The sequence below is a fragment of the Xenopus laevis genome, chromosome 6L, assembly GCF_017654675.1.
Source record: "Xenopus laevis strain J_2021 chromosome 6L, Xenopus_laevis_v10.1, whole genome shotgun sequence".
NCBI lineage: Eukaryota > Metazoa > Chordata > Amphibia > Anura > Pipidae > Xenopus > Xenopus laevis.
The window spans coordinates 100,707,419-100,729,137 of NC_054381.1; the positions used below are offsets into that span (position 1 = coordinate 100,707,419).

At 36.3% G+C, this 21,719-nt stretch overlaps 1 long non-coding RNA gene across 7 annotated transcripts in view; it reads left to right on the plus strand.

The window, feature by feature from the left end:
* Positions 1 to 21,719, plus strand: part of LOC108719153 — a 182,749-nt gene that overhangs the window by 124,633 nt on the left and 36,397 nt on the right. For all 7 annotated transcript variants that reach the window (XR_005961941.1, XR_005961940.1, XR_005961942.1 and 4 more), the window contains one exon: positions 15,031 to 15,104. This is a non-coding gene — a long non-coding RNA (uncharacterized LOC108719153). The remainder of the gene's footprint in view (positions 1 to 15,030; positions 15,105 to 21,719) is intronic.

The following is a 21,719-nucleotide window of genomic DNA, read 5'->3' on the forward strand; positions in this document are numbered from 1 at the left end:
CTGCATTCTACCAACATTTCCATGAATTCCCCTAAAATGCCGTATACTCAGTCTTCTTTGCCAAACCCTTACAAAACCCTGTAAAGCATTTAAAGCAATTGACCTTGGTACTCATTGTAGGTACAGCTGTAGCTGTAGGTAGTTGGCAGCCATCTGTGCCGCATAGGGAAATGATGTTGGAGAATAATTGAATGACTGTGTTTCTGAGAGGGGATTACTTTTACTTATCTTGGCAAGGGAAGAATCAGTCATAGATTAATACTGGCTCTTCTAACTAGAGATAGCAAATAGTGGGGGAACAGTGCATCAAGAAACAGAAATGTAGGGGAAAAGGAAAATAGAACTTAAAACAAACATAAAAACGATACATATATTACAACTGTGCAAATGTGGAATTTGTATAATCTGAAAGGTCTTGAAAATTTGCTCATCATTATAATTATGTATGAATATATACTGTAGCAGCTGGACTCTTTTTGGAAAGATTAATCTTTATATTTTCCAACTTTGAGCAACTTATAAAGCATTATACAGTGTACTTTAATATTCTTTATATAATCCGTGAAAGTGTGTTTAGATGAATATTAAAACAATCTGCCCCTTATAGTCGGTGAGTGAATGTGTGCCTAATTGGAGTGGCTCAATTGAATAGTTCTCAACTGCAGTCATCAATCTCCCCAATAGTTTAGGTTTTAACTAGATCCTACTAGTTGTGCAGGTATGGCAAACTACAGTATATATATATATATATATATATATACAGTAATTATAAATATATAATAGAGAGCAGAATGATGAAACAAAAGAGATGTGCAAATGAAGACTATGGAGACTATTTACTAACATGATTTTCAATTTTTTTCTCTAAAAGTCTGTATTTTTTTATTTTTCTAAACCACCAAAAATAAGTAAAAGAAACAAAGACTCTAATACAAAAGGTTGGCACGTAAAAGCAGTTGAGGTTTTACAAAACATAATTTTAAGCAACTTTGCAATATAAATTCATTACACATTTTCTATGGTTTTAAAATTATTTGTATACAGTATGTATTGCTTTTGAAAGCAGTGTTTGTCTGTCCCTTTCGATCTTCTGTCCTGGTGGCTCTGGCCAGGGCCAGAATTAGGGGTAGGCAGAGTAGGCATGTGCCTAGGGCGCAAAGCTGGGGGGCGTCAGACACGTACCTACTCTGCCTTCTTCTCCTAGTTCAATCCCCTCTCTCCTCTCTGCCCTGCAACATTGTTTAAAAAGTAACAACCAGGAGTTAAGCAAATGCTGCTTTTCAATAGCAGTTACATTTAACTTTTAAAGCACTAACAATTTGTAATAAATTAATATTGGAAAGTTTCCTATAATTGTGTTTTTTTATTATAACACAAAACATAAAGTTTTGGGTTGACGTCCTTTAAGTCCCTTATGCCTCCTGAGACACGAAAGTCTGCAGTAGATGCTCAAAAGTTTTTTTATTTTGCTGGGCCTACAAACAGGAATTACTTTCCAGCCTCTTGATTGGTCACCCATTCAAGGAAGGAGCTGAATGCTTTAAAGTAATTGAGTGAGAAAGAGCATTCAGTTAGACATCAGACACATATCTACAAATTCTCCAAAGTAACGGCCAAGAAAGTTGAACTGGTAAAGAGGAACTTTAACACCTCACCCACAAACCCACAAATCTTTAAATGGACCAAGAATATGCATGAGTTGATATCATTTGTCACAGATTCACCCTAAGATAGAGCAAATAAACTAGTAGAAAAGAAGGCTCTGTGTCTTAGGGCAAGGGCACACACACACATCCTTTATTAATGCAGGCATGGGAAAGTAGCTCCACTGTAATGAGATCTATAATGAGCCATTTACTCCATTCAGAGGCAAGGTGTCAGCCTGTGTAGAACTATATAGGTACTGATATCTGCTCAGTGTAGCTCCACACAGACCAAACCTGTATTTGTCAATTTAGCTACAGAAGGGAGGGTATTACAGCAGATACTCTTTTCTTCTGTCTGTGTACAAAACACAAGCAAAGGACCTTTGTGCAAGACATTGCCCTTACCTGACCATTGCCACAATCCTTAACCAGCTGTAGCATATTTTCAAATGAAGGATATTTTACCCAGGATTGATTCTTACCAATGTTATAATTTTCTTAAGAAAGACTTTTTCAAACAATATCCTCATTTTAAGCCATTATTAAAAAGTTGGCTATGCTTATGCTTCATTCACTGGGTCAATGCCATCAGTTCCAAATGGGGACTGATATTTTTCTCCTGAAAGTGGTGAAGCTGACACAGACAGACTATTGTGAATACAGTTTTTTGGTTCTAGTAGTTACACACTGACTACATCATGTTTAAAATTGAACTATCCCTTTAATTGTGCCAACATGCACAATATAGCAGTATAGCTATTGAAGAAACATTTCTATTTCTTCTTCATAGGTAAGTTCACCAAAGCATAATTAGGTAGGTAAGTAGGTAAAATGATTATTCAAACTGAAAAACGTTGCAAGCCCATTAATCTGTTTAAGTCTTTCTGAATGAGCTGCAATCCTGGCCTCACTTATAGTTAACATTCTATATAATAATAATAATAATAATGATGATGATGATGATAATCATAATAAAGAACTATTATTATTAACATGTATCTATAAAGTGCCAATATATTCTGCAGTGCTTTACTGACAGGTGAACAAAGGGTAAACCTTGTGAATGAACCAATATTGTAATTGTCACTGAATCTATTCATATGTATTTGGTAGTCACTAGAATTGAATTAAGTTTCTCCATTTATACAGTGCTATCATTCTTTAATTCCAATAATTCCAGTTATAAGTATGGTTCCAAGTATTGTAACAAGCAATAAGGTAACTATGGAGAAGTCAAAATTACTTTGTTTGCTCTCTGGGTTATCTTTTCTTCAATAATTGTCATTCTAGCAAGCAGCATGTTGAGAAGCAAATACACATTTGAGAAAGGATAGATTTTAGCATGTTTTTTGTGGTTCCTCATTTCCAACCAGCTAGTTGTTGCAATTGGCGTGCTTCTCTGTGTGCATAGCTGGGTCCTATTTAGAATTTATAGAAAGCACCTGAGCACTACAAAAAACATGCTGAAGTTGGAATTTAGAAAGTCTAAATTAATTCTAGTCTTTAAATTTTGACTTTCATAACATGAAATTTTTACTTTAAAAAGTCTGAATTTTAAATTGCAAAATTTTGACTTTGACTTTTAATCACAAAATTATGACTCAAGATTCAGAAATTCTGACTCAAAAAGTCAACATTTCGACTTAAAAAAATGTTTTATTGAAAAGCTCTGGGGCCATTAAAGTTCAATTTTGATCTTCCTTAGAAAACCATCCAGAACTATTAATATTTAAAACATGTTTCATTTGTGATAGCTTTTTATGTGGTATTTAAAAATCATTGTGCAAAGGTTAATTTTCAGCAAAAATGTTTTCATTCATGTAAGATTCACGGAGTAGCTTTTACTGAGGAATTGCCATGAAAAAAGCTCCTCCTTAGTATGAAATCTCCATGGCAACTTCATTATAACATCATCAGAGCTTCTACTGTGAGATTGCCATGACAACAACATCATGAACTCATTGCTAGGTAAACAACTCCTCATTAGTATGCAATCGCTATGCAATCGCCACGGCAACCCCTATGTCTTTATATAGTCATTGATTACTAACATGGCCTTTTGCCCTTATATGGTCATTGAATGCAAAGGTGACCGTATGCCCTTATATGGACATAGAACTCAGAGTTGACCGTATGCCCTTATATGGTCATGGAACTCAGGTGACAGAAGCTATATAAACCTCACACTGGCTGCACCGCTCAGTCTGAAGTGTTGACTTGCTCCGAACAACATCTGTTGACGAGAGCTCTGCAACCTTTGACTAAGAATGAATTTCCAAACTTTTATTCCGTTTCTCATCCTACTAGAACAATGTATTTTTTCCTCTGATCGCTCATCTTTGTTGACCAAAGAAGAAATCATTGTACTGGAAGAATTTGAACTCGGAGATGTTGAAGAGACAGATATTGAAGAGATATACCCATTAAGTTTAGTTATTCTAATGGTATTTTCATTGGCAATTACGATTGACTGGACTGTCAGGCATTACTGCAGAAACCCCTACAGAAGGAAAATGGGTTGGGCCCATCTTGTAACCTTCACAGTCTTCACAGCAATTATTTATTCGCGCCATTCATCATTTGAGTTGAATAAAGGAAGCCCAGAATATGAATATATAGAAAATGGTGAAGATGAAGAAACAGAGGTGAACTTCCTATTTGACCTCTTTCTTCTGCTTGTATTTATATTTGAATTAGCCATTGACTGGTTTTTCAGTTGCATTCAACAAGCAACCACTACCACTAAGAAGCACACTAGTGTTTCTTACAACCAGACCAGCTATGGAAGGCATCCAGAAGAGAAACTCTTGTTTAGTAAAGACTTATTTGGAGAAGATGAATTGAATCAGTGCCTTCCACACAGAAGTCTGAAAATATTTATCGCCACATGGAATATGAATGAAAAAAAGTGTCTACCTGAGAGACTGGATGATTTATTATTTCCATCGGGAGTTAAATCTGTTCAAGACCTTTATGTTATCGGACTGCAAGAAGGCTGCCCATGCAGGGAAGAATGGGAGTACCGACTACAAGCAACTTTGGGACATCGCTATATCTTGCTCCACTCAGTAGCTCATGGTGTCCTCTGTATATCAATGTTTATCAGGCGAGATCTTGTATTGTTCTTCTCAGAAGTTGAACATGCAACTGTGACCACAAGATTTTTCCCAATGTTCAAGACCAAAGGAGCACTGGCTGTTTCATTTAGGTTCTTTGGAACATCTTTCATTTTCATCAACTCCCACTTTGCAGCCGGAGATTCCAAAGTGAAGGATAGGATCTACAATTATCATAAAATCATAAGAGAACTGAAACTCCCCAAAAATGTTCCAGACACAAACCCAATTTACTCAGATCCTGATGATGTGACAACTCGGTTTGATGAGGTCTTCTGGTTTGGGGATTTCAATTTCCGTTTGAATAAGAGTCGAACGGAAGTTGATTCCATTATTGAGAACATTCCAGAGAATGATATGAGTTCCCTCTTACAGTATGACCAACTGTCAGAAGAGATGATAAAAGGGTCTATATTCAGAGGGTTTAAGGAAGCAGAAATCCATTTTCTTCCCACTTATAAATTTAATATTGGATCTGATGACTATGACACCAGTAAGAAAAAGAGGACTCCTTCCTACACTGATCGAGTGATGTACAAGAGCCGGCACAAGGGTGATATCTGTGTTCTGAATTATGGCTCTTGTCCACTTATGAGGCAATCGGACCATAAACCTGTCTTTGGTCTGTTTAACGTATGCATAATACCTTACTAATAACATTCCACAATCTGCAGAATTGTTTAAAAGAGAATATTAGAACTTTATAAGATGGGACAAAAAAAAACAAGTGAGTTGACAGTGAAGGGCAAAGGGAGGGTGGGATGGCATGCCAATGACTCACAGTCAATTCACTTGTGCATAATTTCAGTGTTACACTATTTGAAAATCGCCTGTGCTGACACATTAATCCTGGATCAATTTATTTGAATTGGAATGTTATCACAATTTTTTCTCAAGACTTTTAAACGTTTTTAATAAATATTATTTATTACAAAAAAATAAAGAATGCAAAATTTAACAAAGCAGTAGTTGTGTGATGCTTTTTTGTTTAAATTCTATCAACCTTTCTAAGGTTTCTGTTTGTATTGGGAGACAAGTAGGTGCTGTTTGTGTGAGAGCTTAGTTAAATTTTTTTCACTTTGGAATGGAGGATCTGGAGCCCCCATGGAAAAAGGTTACACCACTTAGGTATCTCCCTTTGTGCAATACTACAGAAGAGCATTGGGGCCATCAAATTTAAGATTATGAATTGATTATAAAAAAATTCAAACTTTAAAATGTAGAAAGTTTGGATTTAAGTCCAGATTCAAGGAATGCAAGTTACTGTTCATCCATACCACTAATGTATGTACCCTTACAATGAAGGATATTGTACCAAGGATTGATTCCTACCAAAGTTATAATTTGCTTAAGAAAGACTTTTTCAAACAATATCCTCATTTTAAGCCATTATTGTAAATGTATTAAAAAGTTGGTTATGCTTATGCTTCATTCACTGGGTCAATGCCATCAGTTCCAAATGGGGACTGATATTGTTCTCCTGAAAGTGGTGAAGTTGACACAACCAGACTATTGTGAATAGTGTTTTTTGGTTCTAGTAGTTACACAGTGACTACATCATGTTACGTATGTTATCGGACTGCAAGAAGGCTGCCCATGCAGGGAAGAATGGGAGTACCGACTACAAGCAACTTTGGGACATCGCTATATCTTGCTCCACTCAGTAGCTCATGGTGTCCTGTGTATATCAATGTTTATCAGGCGAGATCTTGTATGGTTCTTCTCAGAAGTTGAACATGCAACTGTGACCACAAGATTTTTCCCAATGATCAAGACCAAAGGAGCACTGGCTGTTTCATTTCGGTTCTTTGGAACATCTTTCCTTTTCATCAACTCCCACATTGCAGCCGGAGATTCCAAAGTGAAGGACAGAATCCACAATTATCGTAAAATCATAAGAGAACTGAAACTCCCCAAAAATGTTCCAGACACAAACCCAATTTACTCAGATCCTGAGATGTGACAACTCGGTTTGATGAGGTCTTCTGGTTTGGGGACTTCAATTTCCGTTTGAATAAGAGTCGAACTGAAGTTGATTCCATTATTGAGAACATTCCAGAGAATGATATGAGTTCCCTCTTACAGTATGACCAACTGTCAGAAGAGATGATTAAAGGGTCTATATTCAGAGGGTTTAAGGAAGCAGAAATCCATTTTCTTCCCACTTATAAATTTAATATTGGATCTGATGACTATGACACCAGTAAGAAAAAGAGGACTCCTTCCTACACTGATCGAGTGATGTACAAGAGCCGGCACAAGGGTGACATCTGTGTTCTGAATTATGGCTCTTGTCCACTTATGAGGCAATCGGACCATAAACCTGTCTTTGGTCTGTTTAACGTATGCATAATACCTTACTAATAACATTCCACAATCTGCAGAATTGTTTAAAAGAGAATATTAGAACTTCATAAGATGGGACAAAAAAAAAAAACCACAAGTGAGTTGACAGTGAAGGCAAAGGGAGGGTGGGATGGCATGCCAAAGACTCACAGTCAATTCACTTGTGCATAATTTCAGTGTTACACTATTTGAAAATCGCCTGTGCTGACACATTAATCCTGGATCAATTTATTTGAATTGGAATGTTATCACAATTTTTTTCTCAAGACTTTTAAACGTTTTTAATAAATATTATTTGTTACAAAAAAATAAAGAATGCAAAATTTAACAAAGCATTAGATGTGTGATGCTTTTTTGTTCAAATTCTATCGACCTTTCTAAGGTTTCTGTTTGTATTGGGAGACAAGTAGGTGCTGCTTGTGTGAGAGCTTAGTTACATTTTTTTCACTTTGGAATGGAGGATCTGGAGCCCCCATGGAAAAAGGTTACACCACTTAGGTATCTCCCTTTGTGCAATAATACAGAAGAGCATTGGGGCCATCAAATTTAAGATTATGAATTGTTTTTAAAAAAAAATTCAAACTTTAAAATGTAGAAAGTTTGGATTTAAGTCCAAATTCAAGGAATGCAAGTTACTGTTCATCCATACCACTAATGTATGTACCCTTACAATGAAGCATATTGTACCGAGGATTGTTTCCTACCAATGTTATAATTTGCTTAAGAAAGACTTTTTCAAACAATATCCTCATTATAAGCCATTATTGTAAATGTATTAAAAAGTTGGGTATGCTTATGCTTCATTCCCTGGGTCAATGCCATCAGTTCCAAATGGGGACTGATATTGTTCTCCTGAAAGTGGTGAAGTTGACACAACCGGACTATTGTGAATAGTGTTTTTTGGAGCCCCCATGGAAAAAGGTTACACCACTTAGGTATCTCCCTTTGTGCAATAATACAGAAGAGCATTGGGGCCATCAAATCTAAGATTATGAATTTTTTAAAAAAAAATTCAAACTTTAAAATGTAGAAAGTTTGACTTTAAGTCCAAATTCAAGGAATGCAAGTTACTGTTCATCCATACCACTAATGTATGTACCCTTACATGATGGCAAAGTAAAAAAATTACTCCAGATACCCAAGTGGACCAGTCCATCCCTTTTCAGATACGTTGTTAGGGCACCGGATTTTAAAAAGTGAAATGCAGGAATGAATCATAAACCATGCCTATTTTGACCAATCCCCCTTTAATCACACCCATTTATGACATAAATTCATAGCACTTAGCTAAATAAAAGTGTAGGGGACTGATAAATGTATCCCCATTTACTTTGCATTCCCCCATAGATTGTGCCCAAAGGGAACCCTTAGTCTAACACATTGGTTACCTTCTGAGGAAGTGCGTCAAGTTTTGTCTTTCGTGCAACAATTTCTTTCACCCATTTATGTCTATGGGTGTCATTTTCGCTGTGAAACTGCTACTTACAACTACTTACATTACTTAGTTTCTCCTTGAAAACCTCAGAGATAAAGGGACACAAAATATTACTCTATAGAGTTTACGGAAAGATAGATGATGCTACATGGGGCCCTATTCAATATTCCCCGGGGATGCGGCGTCAGTAGAATTTCCTTGATTTACCCTAGACCATTTGTATGAGAGGTAGACCAGAGCCAAGCTTAAAAGCAAAACAAAAACCCAAATATCTGACCCGGTTTTCCCATGTGGGGAACCAACAGAACCCAATATATATTCCTTCTCCCCAGTGAACAGCCCACGGGGGGAAGAAGAGACTTTGATAAGGGCTGAGATAAATACCCAGACTGTGACCAGTCCACCCAGGGGAGCTGAAACTTCAAGGGAAAAGTAACGCCCCAATACTACTCGCTCCCCCTGGAATGTGAAGTGGCTGATGTGCAGTACATCAAGATCTAGGCTCTTCGATGAGGCCAACAGAGGCAATTGGTGAGATCCTGGAGACTCAGGCAATGATAACACCCAATGTTAGCATAGCTCCCGCCAAGTCAATTGATCTTGGAGGAAGAGACAGGAGAGGGGGTTTGTCTCGTTAGAAGCCAGAGCTCCAATGACACCACGGTGGCCATCTTAAGTACGTTGGGAAAAGTCACGTGTCCGTGTCAGAGACCACCATGTTCGAGGATGAGATAGGAGTAACGGAACCTGTCAGCGTACCAGTCCCATTGGACCCAAGCGTCCCTATGGACGGCGAGGAATATTTGGCACGGGTGACGGTGGCCCCTTGTATAATTAGTGATGAGCAAATCACGATGAGCAAAAACGAGTCACGTTTTGCTTCCCCAAAAAAATTTAGAAACTGCTGAAAAATTTGTGAAACGCATTGATGTCAATAAGATTTTTTTTACTTGTGGCGACTCTTTTTGTATTGGTGTATGCTGCCGTTTCCCCAAAAAATTGTGAAATGCAGAATTTAGCTGCGAATCCATGCCTTGTGAAAAACTTTGCTCATCAATACATCCGTGTGTACAACAGGTTTAAAGTCCTGCTAACAATGAAAATAAAATACTTGATATACATTTATACATCAAATATGTCTTCCCAGCTACTGCAAATAAAATATTTATTGGCAGCAACATTCATGTTTCATTCTATAAAAGCTATACATATCGCATAGATATGTAAAGAACCATGAATCAATTGGTGGCCTGTGGCTGATGGACTTGAATGTGTCTGACCTGCAGCCACATGAGCATTTAGTATACATAACAGTATTGTTTCCTCTTACTTTATACGTTTAATTTATTCACTGAACTCTTGGTCTCCTTTGTATGTTTTTCTTACTTACCCTTCTGCGCTCTAGATGCCACAAATATAAGTTTTGGGCACAAATGACTTCAACAAGAAAAAGGCCATATTGACAAAAAGGATATGAGGAAGAGACCTTAACAAAGAATTGCAATGCAATTTGATTTGCTAAGTCCCTATCTTGGCAAATACAGAAGCTTAACGTAACAAAGTGCTTCAGTAAGTTAAGCCCTCATTAACCCAGTTGAAATGATCAGCAATGTTTCTGCTCAGCCATTCAAATTAATGTAAGGAGGACTTGCAGTTTTATTATGCAAAGCATGCTCCTAGTTTTGGCACCACATATTGGCATAAAGCCAGCTGGTGCATGAATGAAGGAATATATGTATGTAGTTTGACCCAAAAAACAGAGGGTGCAATAAAAATTAAGTAATTAAGTTACATAGTAAAGGAAGCTTAAAAAATAAACAAACAAATATATATTTTTTACAAAAAAAACATTAAGATTCTTGTGCACCTCCAAGAGTACAGGTATGAGATTCGTTATCTGAAAACCCATTATCCAGAAAGCTCCGACTTACAGAATCTCCCATAGACTCCATTTTATCCAAATAATCCAATTTTTAAAAAATTATTTCCTTTTTCTCTATAATAATAAAACAGTAGATTGCACTTGATCCAAACGAAGATATAATTAATCCTTATTGGAAGCAATGCCAACCTATTGGGTTTATTTAATGTTTACATGATTTTCTAGTGGACATAAGGCATCAAGATACAAATTATGGAAAGATCCATTATCCAGAAAGCCCCAGGTCCCAAGCATTCTGGATAACAGGTCCCATAAATGTATTTACTTATATAATTAATAGGTACCAATCTTCTAGAATAAAATAGCCTAGTAAGCTTGTCACTACTATTGTTGTAGTCAATTATTTAGAACCCACCCGGAAGTTGTTCTTTTAACTTGGGCTTATGAATGAAAAAGATGGGGGATTTGTTGTTATTTTGAAATTAATTTGGAAGAAGACCGGTTTGTTTCTCTGAAGTCAAGATGAATCATTGTCAGAGGATTTTTATAATGAATGTCCCACCTTTGTTCTTCCATTCTATTGTCAAGTCAAAAGTGATAGGTGCAAAGGTACATTTAGAGATCAAATCAACTACTCAAATGGAGATGAGACTTGAGAAACACATTGGAAATTATGGAGCAGGTTAAGTATAAAGCTGACTGTGGTAGGCTATAGTAGACAAGGTACAAAAAACCCTGGAACAGGACATAACAGGCAAAGTACATAGCAGATTGGACATTACAGAGCAGGCAAAGTACAAGACAGAGTGAGACAGGACCGAACAGGCAAAGTGCAAAGTAGACCTGACATTATAAAGTAGGAAAAGAGCAAGGCAAACTGGGATAGGAAAGAGCAGGAGACTTACAGACTAAGGCACGATGCAGCAAACAAAGCACAAATAAACTGGGACGAGGAATAGTGGACAAATCACAAACCGAATGGGACAGGCAAAGCAGGTATAGATTGTGACTGATTTGGCAAAAGCAAATTATGACAAAGCAAGGCCTCAGAGAACCAGATCAACAGGCAGAATCAGGAGCACATTGATGCACGGACAGGTGACAATTTAGCAGAGACAAATATAGGCCAAGATCAGAAACATAAGATCAGGCCAGGATACCCAGCCTACACATGTCTCAGGATTCTAAGTTCAAGATTTGCAGATCAGGATACACAGAGTTTTCAGACCAGGATAGTCACATCAGGATTATTTGAGTCAAGAAACTCAGATCAGAATGCAAAGGCCAGGTTAAAAGTTATGGTCAGAGCCAAAATGCTGAAGTCAAGAAAGGTGGAAGAGGAAGGGTTTACATTTAGGGTCTTGCCTTATTTAAACAATAAGACTGAACTTTACACTTTAAACAACATAGGGAAGGTAAGCGGCAGGCCTATTTTTACTAGAGACAAATGAATTGCCTTCCTAAAGAACAGCCACATACCGAGCAGTGCTGGAACTGGGGAGGGATACACAGGGATGCCATCCCTTCACTTTTTTATTTATGTGAAATAGCATCCCCTCAGTGGGGATGCAAGAGTTTTGAATCCTGGAACTTTATTTTGCTCCTCTCCACTTCTGCATGGAAATAAAATGCAGAGGTAAAATATAATAGTTAAATATATAGAAGATAATAGGTGAGAAAAGATTGCTGGAAGTAGAACAGAAAGAGAAGTGTAAAACAGATAAAGAAGGTGGAGGCATGAGAGAAGGTTATAGAGAAAAGGAGAGAAGAAGAAAACGGGAAATAAAAAAGAGAAAATGAAGTTATTAAACAGCAACAGATTAAGGAAAAGTGAGAGAATGATATATATGAAAACATCTTGGGTAATATAGAATATGATGGGGTTGTTCTATGTTATGCCACACAGTAAACAAAAAAGGTGCTGTGTTTGCAGAAGCTGAAGAAGAAAAGTCATATGCACAAGTTTCATTTTGGGGGTCCCTACAGTTCACATACGTAAATCTATGCATACTGGGCTGCACACTGTGCATTAGAATAGCAAAATGGCTTTGCTTTAAGATGGGTGAAACCAGAAAGTATTGGTGCGTGAGGCTTTTTATAACAATGGATGTGGCTTATGGTTGTGGGAGGGGCTTGTTTTAGCTCACTCAAATATACACTCAAAACACAGAGCACCCCTCCACTTTTTTCACTCCAATTGAAGCACTGCCTAACAGAGTGTTACACTGATTGTAAACTGATGCTCTTTCATTCCCATTTAAATATCAAGAAAATGTGAAAATGTATTATGAAGAGTATTATGAAGAGTTTACTCACATCTGTCTTATTTAGGTGCTTAAGTCACTTTCCTGTATAAAGCAATTAAAGGGATACTGTCATGGGAAAAAAACATTTTTTCAAAATGAATCAGTTAATAGTGCTGCTCCAGCAGAATTCTGCACTGAAATCAATTTCTCAAAAGAGCAAACAGATCTTTTTATATTCAATTTTGAAATCTGACATGGGGCTAGACATATTGTCAATTTCCCAGCTGCCCCAAGTCATGTGACTTGTGCTCTGATAAACTTCAATCACTCTTTACTGCTGTACTGCAAGTTGGAGTGATATCACCCCCTCCCCCCCCCAGCAGCCAAACAAAAGAACAATGGGAAGGTAACCAGATAGCAGCTCCCTAACACAAGATAACAGCTGCCTGGTAGATCTAAGAACAACACTCAATAGTAAAAACCCATGTCTCACTGAGACACATTCACTTACATTGAGCCTGCCAGAAAGCATTTCTCTCCTAAAGTGCAGGCAGAAGTCACATGACTGGGGGCAGCTGGGAAACTGACAAAATGTCTAGCCCCATGTCAGATTTCAAAATTGAATATAAAAAAATCTGTTTGCTCTTTTGAGAAATGGATTGCAGTGCAGAATTCTGCTGGATAGCACTATTAACTGATGCGTTTTGAAAAAACATGTTTTCCGATGACAGGATCCCTTTAAATATTCTCAATGGTTTTAAAGTGACACATATTTGTAAATGAAACAGAAATGAACTCTCAACCAGTCGAGAATCCACAATGTTTTGCATGCTTTTGTGATTCTTGTTCACAAATAACCAATAGCAACCAATACGATGTTTGATTGGTTGCTATGTGTTAATGCTCTTGGGCAAAGTGCCTTTTTTACACAAACGCCAATTTACTTTCAATTGCAAGTACATTTAGGGGCAGATTTTATTTAAATCCCATAAACTCCCATGAACTCGAAATTTGAATTAAAAATGACCCATCAAAATGTATAAAAAAATAGAATTTTTCAAGCTCGGGTGAATGGGATTGACTCACAAACTCGAAATTGATCCCAGGATGTCCCCCATAGGCTAAAACAGCAATTTGGCAGGTCTAAGGTGGCGAATAATCGAATTAGAATTCTTAAAGGGCCAGTACATGATACATTTTAATCAAATTTTTTGATCTAATCTGATTTTTAAAATTTTTATCTGTTCTCCACTTGAAAAACTTAAAAATTTGAATTCAAAATTCAAATTTTCACTTCAACCCTTGATAAATCTGTCCCTTAAAATACATTTAAATGATTTTAAATGAAGGCAGAATTGAAAGTTGCTTAAAGTTTAATTTTATTTTATTTTGCCAAAAGCAGTTTTTGGGCGTACATCCAAAACTTCACAGCTCAACATGAATATATTGAATATGTTTGCATGTTTCTCTAGGTAGATGGGGTTTTGGGTTGACAGAACATCCCATAAAAGGCGCACTTATGAATAACATATTTAGCTTGGCCACATAGTTTGCTTGCATACTGTATAGCTGCACAAAAACAGACTAAAGAGCGTTATCAGGCAGAGTCTCCGCAGAGAGACTACCAATAAAGAAAGATGTTTGCTTAGGCCTCAATTTTTCAGTATCCCTTTAAATAATACATATTGCACACAACAGACAGTGCCCTTAGGTTCCATAGGGTCAGGATATTGTTTAGTGATCTGTCAGAATTACCCTTTTACAGACTATAGTCACAATACATTTATGCACATTTACTCACTTTTCTCAGTTAAATTTTGACCTCATTACCATACTTTTGCTAGCGTTATTCATAGTGTGGGAAATTTTCTCACATCAGTCAATCAGCAGGCTTTTTTTTAACTCATACCCAATGTATTGACAGTTTGTTTTTGCAGAATTCTATATTTGCATTTGTAGGCAGGATTAATGGACATAGACCATTTGGTAACCAGTTTTTAATTTTCAGAATTTGCCCCAATATTATAATTTTTTGCTTATTCCAGCATAGAAAACACAAGGATGTCATTCATTTTAGAAACACAATCTACCCTTTCTATTAGAATTCTACAGATATCTGCAGGAAACTGGATCTTTTTTATGGTCTATGGGATTCATTATTGCTTTTGCAGTTAGGATTTCTATTCTATTTTCTTTAAAAAAATCCTTTACAAGTGTCGCCCCCCCCCTGTAAATTAAGAATAGCCTGACATAGTTTAATTCTACTAATTGCTTAGTCCTGTTTACATGTACAATGCAAAGGTTAGCCTTCTCACATATTGCTATGTCTTACAATTCATTCTCACTATGCCACTTACAGGATAAGAGACCACCCAGTCTGTACCACCGGCATCTGGATGAAATTGACACTTTCGGAGGGGGAAGCTCACAATGGTGAGTAAGCACAAGAAATGAATGATAGACAGAGCCATTTTCTTAAATTGTACGTTTACAGACATCATTCTAGTTTCATGGAGAAATTGATTATTTTTTAACTCAGAAAATTCAAATCTACATCTCTATACTACTTCTGTCCATCAGCTGGAGACCATTGCTAAAACAATGTTAGTTAATGGGGGGGGGGGGAGAATAACACAGAACAGAGCTTGTTAAATATGAATTGATAATGACTGTTGTTCAATCTTCTCCAATATTAAGAGGCAGATTTATTACTAATCAAGGGTCGGGATTAGGTAAAATAGGTAAAAATACACAAGTACTTTTTCTCACTCAGATTTATTTGCATTGATCTTGTTTGTGATTGTTTTTTTTTTTTAAAAAAATCAAAAATAAATAGCTTGCTAGGTTTTAGGCGCCAATTTAATATATTAAAGAGAAAAACGCACTAACCCAAAAATAAAAAATCACGGCAAAATATTATCAAAGCAAAAAAAAATTCACTCTCTTTTTTCTTACATTGTTTTAGCTCTAAAAAACACAGTAGAAACCACAAAAAAAATTGTAATTGATTGAACCTAAAGAACACAAAAAGTACTCATCCAAAACTTTGCTAACTAAAAGCTATTGATGTAAAAGTCAATGGGTGCTGTCCTTTTTCAATTGTAAAATTCTTTCTTTGCTTTGCGATTTTAGAGGTTTATGATGCTTGTTATTAGGGATGCACTGAATCCAGGATTTGGTCAAGATTAGACCTTTCTCCGCTGGCTAAATCCAAATGGTATTTGATATTGGGCTAGTGATGGGCGAATTTGTCCCGTTTCGCTTCCATGCAAATTTTGATGCCCACGTCAATTCCGATCGGCTTTTCCGACGTGCGTCCAAAATTTTTTGAGATTGGGCTGGTATTTGTCCAAATCTTTCACAAAGGATTCATCAATAGGGGATTTAGTGCATTCCTACTTATAATCACATACAATTTTTAAGAAAATAAGGATTTTGAGGTTTTTGTACTCCTATTCGGAGTGTTTTTTCCACTTGTGCTTTTTAGCTTAGGATCTTTTAATAAATTACCTGAAATTCGTGGTTTAAGTGAGAATGAGTTTTTTGTGGTATCAAAAACCTTTAAAACCACACAAATCTGAATTTTGATAAAATAACCTCCCCGTTTTTCCACTGGCAAGGATGGGAATAATAAGGGACAAAAGAAATTAATATCTATGAGGCATTATAGATGGTAGCTATAAGCTATACTGTGTATAACACAGACCCATTTACTCATTGGTTCTATTACCATTGCAATGTTGGAAGAAACTTTGAAATGGGTTTGATTTGCTGATTGAATCGGCAGGGTTTGAAGTTTGATCATATAATGTGTTCCTTAGTTAATAAGCAATTGAAGTGAAATCATTGTATCATTGTAACAAACATTCCATTATCCGCACAATTTGCCATGCAATTTGCCAATTTTTAATAGCATTCGCTAATGAATACAGCTTTGTTTTTGTAGACAGTTACCCTATTTTGCCCTCAATTATGGCAGATTTGTTCACATTTCACACTTCTGAAGCAATGTAATGTTGTTGTATTATCTTTATGGACAAAAAAAAAGCAGAACATTGTCTTTGATTCAACAAGGCTTTACCAAATGCTTTTAAATACAATTTTAACTTTGTAAACTTGAAACGTATAATTTTTTTTATCTATCAAAACCTCCCTTTTGATACAAACAAAACAGAAATATGTGTAAGTTTTCATGCTACAAAGAATTTACATTAAGCTTTTCATCTTGAACTATTAAGCAGATTTTCATCTCTAGTTGGAATTCAAATGTTCCATTTGTTGGAAGACTTAACCCCTGCTGTATATAGTTCCTAACTAAAAGTATTTTGCTGCAAAAAAGCTTCTTGCAATGCAGAGAAGGTTCTGAGGACTCCAGGGATACTGGCCATGTTTAGGTTACTTAGCCTGAGCTAATCTTAAATGTTTTACAACATGCAGTTGCATTTTACAGAATGTCTTTCCACAGAAGACGTTCCAAGCACAGAAACGCTATCACATAGCAGACTGAATTAAAGTTGCAAAACTCAACGTATCAAGAAACCTTTGTATTAAGAAAACATGGAGGTCTGAGTTTATTCAGTGTAACCAGTTGTATTGTTTTGCATTCAGCTGAGGTTTTCAAGCAATAGATACCGGTTATTACTAAATAATTGATTCTTGTGTTCCTGAAGCTAATTTGTGGTATCCTTCTTGTTCCCCACCATTGGTATTTCATGGTTATAGAAGAGAAGCATTAGTTTGCATGTCAGTTACATTGTACGGATATTTAACATGAAAAGTTGATATGGGGATAACTTTCTCTCCTATGGCACATATAGCATTTTTGGGAAATTTATCTGCTGTTTTTTGCTTAAAAATACAGGACAAAATGTCTCTTATAATAATAGTAATAATAGTCCTTAAAGGGAACTCCACAAAAACATAACTTAAAGGGATCCTGTCTCCGGAAAACATGTTTTTTTTTTTAAAATGCATCAGTTAATAGTGCTACTCCAGCAGAATTCTGCACTGAAATTCATTTCTCAAAAGAGCAAACAGATTTTTTTATATTCAATTTTGAAATCTGGCATGGGGCTAGACATTTTGTCAATTTCCCAGCTGCCCCATGTCATGTGACTTGTGCCTGCACTTAAGGAGAGAAATGCTTTCTGGCAGGCTGCTGTTTTTCCTTCTCAATGTAACTGAATGTGTCTCAGTGGGACATGGGTTTTTACTATTGAGTGTTGTTCTTAGATCTACCAGGCAGCTGTTATCTTGTGTTAGGGAGCTGCTATCTGGTTACCTTCCCATTGTTCTTTTGTTTGGCTGCTGGTGGGGAAAAGGGAGGGGGGTGATATCACTCCAACTTGCAGTAAAGAGTGATTGAAGTTTAGCAGAGCACAAGTCACATGACCAGGGGCAGCTGGGAAATTGACCCCATGTCAGATTTCAAAATTGTGTCTAGCCCCATGTCAGATTTCAAAATTGAATATAAAAAAAATCTGTTTGCTCTTTTGAGAAATGGATTTCAGTGCAGAATTCTGCTGGAGCAGCACTATTATCTGATTCATTTTGAAAAAAATGTTTTTTCCCATGACAGTATCCCTTTAAGCTTTTTGAAAACTAAACATAATTTCAAGCAACTTTGTAATATACATCAATTAAAAAATATGCAGACTTTTCATGATTTTTAATGGTTTCTGACAGCTCCATAAGCCTAGCCCCAATCTCTCCTGCTGAGCTGTCTGACTACTGTTACTTTGTATCAACAGCCAGCTATCCTTAGCCTGCATCCTTCAAACCCCACAATTCCCTGCACACGTGATTTCAATAAGGAAAAGAACATCACAGTGCAATGTATTGTGGGTTATGTAGTTCCTGCATGCTGTCTGTAAGCTGTGGAGAAGTTGTTACAATTTGTAACATCATTAGGGTAGGAGACAAGAGGTACGTGCCTAGTGCCCCAAAATTGTGCCCTAGGCGTGATTCAGGTGGCAAAACTATGAAAATTGTCCTTCCACCGACATGAATGTTAATTGCCTGAACTGCAGGTGCACTAGTGAGTTAGGTGATTATCACTGGAAACATGGCAGTGAGTGTTTCCAATTGCTAATTGCCTGACTTCAGAGTGAACAGGCAGTGTTCAGACCATTAATATTCAGGTCAAAGGTGGGACAGTTCCCTGTGTTTTGCTGGAAAATTGGAAATTGGAAAGAACCATTGGCCTATATCAGTGGTTTCCAAATGGTGGGGCTAGCTGCCTGGAGTGGGGTACTTGAAATAGGGGGTGTTCAACTGAAAATCTTTAGGATAAGATTTGTATTTGCTCTTCTAAATATATATTAAAGCCCAGTAAATATGATATTTGAGGTAAAGACTTATATGCTGTCCTACCTATTCATAGAGCTGTGGCTGAATGGCTGATACCAATGTTTTTCTATATCTATAAACTTGTTATAATCTGAGGATGGACCTCCAACAGCTTAAAATGAAAAAGTCTGCCCTAAAGTATGTAAAGCAGTTCTATAGTTCTATATAGTGAAAAGTGCACTTTGAAAGGAAAGAGTTAAGGTGAAAAATTCAAAAGACAGGATGCCTTGCTACAGTTTTATTGATCGTTTCACCTTGCCCCTTTTTGTAAATAAGGCCAATGATGGCATTTCCAGACCACAATAGAATTTTATGAAATTCTGTGAAAATGAGGGCAGGGGTGCTCTGGAACCTTTAATCCCTTGTTTGATTCTATCAGTAGTCACTGGAAAACCCCCAAATGATTAGTTGGCCTAACAATAGAGCTTAACTGATTTATTATGTTTATGGAATTTATAGTTACTTCATTACTTTCAGGTTCAGCAACAATACTGTAGCTATGTAACATTTTCTGAAAACATTTTAGATACAGATTTAGATATATTTGGACAGGTTTGTATTAAAAAAGAGCCCACAGCCATTTACTATTAAAATACAATCTGCTGCTTTCTGAATTTTAATGCTTGATTATATGCACATTTGGAAAGGAATTTTTGCAACTGCATTAACTGAGGCAAGAACGGTATTAAAATAGACCATGTGTCATTGAAAATGTTGCCAAGAAAAGCATGCCTTTAATATCCAGCCAACATAAAATTATTAAATTACCTTGTCACGTAGTTCCATTACTCACTCATGAAACAGTATTTTTAGGCATTTATGTTGGAAAATATTGATCTCAATTGATATGAATCTTAAATGTATTAAACCATAACATTGAATTACAACTTGGATCACCCATTTACAGTTCATCGATTTTTTTTCCAGGTTCTTCAATATTTGCTTGTTAATAATAAAAAAAGGGATATTTTTGATTGCTAATGGTATATTTTAAAAGCTTTAGAGTAAAGTGTGCTAAAAAAACAATATATGCTATAAGAATTTTAATATGTTGTTGCCTATTATTTGACACAATGGGCGGTAGTTTAAAGGGAAAACTATATCCCCCAAACAATGTAAAACCCTGATTCATGTAAATAAACCATTTTCATAATAATATATTTTCTAATAGTATGTGCCATTGGGTAATCCTAAATAGAAAATTGCCATTTTAAAAAATAAGGGCCGCCCCCTGGGATTATACGATTCAGTGTGCACACAAAGAAACCAAACAAACTATACTTCTTAGGTCACATGAGTCAATTAACAAGAAAGAGTTTTGTCTTTTGCTTCCACACTTCTTCCTGTTACAGTTAGAGCTGCAGAATTTCTGGTCAGGTGATCTCTGAGGCAGCACACAGACCATCACAAAATGGTGGTTCAAGGAAAAGATGTAAAAGGGCAATATTTGCTTAATTATATATTCCAGTGTGGTAAGATTCTTTAATATGCCACTTAATTTGGTGTAAACTATCTGTTGCTTAAGTATTCATTTTGGGGATATAGTTTTCCTTTAAGAGGATCTGGTGGTGGTATAATGATTCCCCAAAAGTACAGGTATGGGATCTGTTATTGGGAAACCCATTATCCAGAAAACTCTGAATTACGGAAATGTCATCTCCCATCTTTATCCAAGTAATCCATTCTTTTAAATAGGATTTCCCTTTTCTCTGTAATAATAAAACAGTACCTTGTACTTGTTCCAAACTAAGATATAATGAATCCTCGAGGCAAAACAATCCTATATGGTTTATTTAATGCTGATATTATTTTTTTGTAGATTTAAATTATGGAGATCAAAATTACAGAAATGTTCAATTATCTGGAAAACCCCAGGCCTCAGGCATTCTGGATAACAGGTTTCATACCTGTACAAGACTGGAAAGATAGTTTTGAACAACAGACCAAATAATTAAATTCAGTTTTTTCACACTGGTTTCTTAGAAGTTTTCAATGTTGTCCTGTAAAACAGTCCAGTGATCCTATTGACTGCAAAGTGATTGATTATTTAACTGTATCATTTACTGCAGACTAAGGCATATGCACATGACTCACATCCTTCTGTAGTAATTATTGAACAAGGCCAGTGAAATATTTCTTATCATTGAAGAGAGCACACTCTAAAACTATCCCAAGATAATGTTTATACTAATATAATGTTTATGTACTATAGCTACACAAAAATTACACGATTTCTCTAAAATCAAGATCCAAGCAATAAAAAAGGCTGGTTTTATTAATGTGGCAGATTAAGATCTGGGACGTCATACCACAGTTGATCAAACACATTTGCGATGACCTAGTGTGTGTGTATTTGTGTCACTGCAAAGTTTGCTCAATATGGCTATCCATGTGTGTGCCCATATGGCAGAAATATGGAGATAACAGTCCCACGGCACAATTGATTGGATTTTTCACTACTTGTCCTGTGTGTTCAGGCTGATTATAGGAAAATAAAAAAAAAAACAACATAAACATTGCCAAATCATACCTTATTGCTGTCTATAACATCATGTAAAAAATTAAGAGTACAAGTCTTTTCAATGGGATTCTTACCAGACGTGTTTGCAGGAGACAAGGATTATACATAAGGAGACAGTTCAAAAAACAGGTATAGGATCTATTATCTCAAAGGCTTGGTACATGGAGTTTTCTGGATCA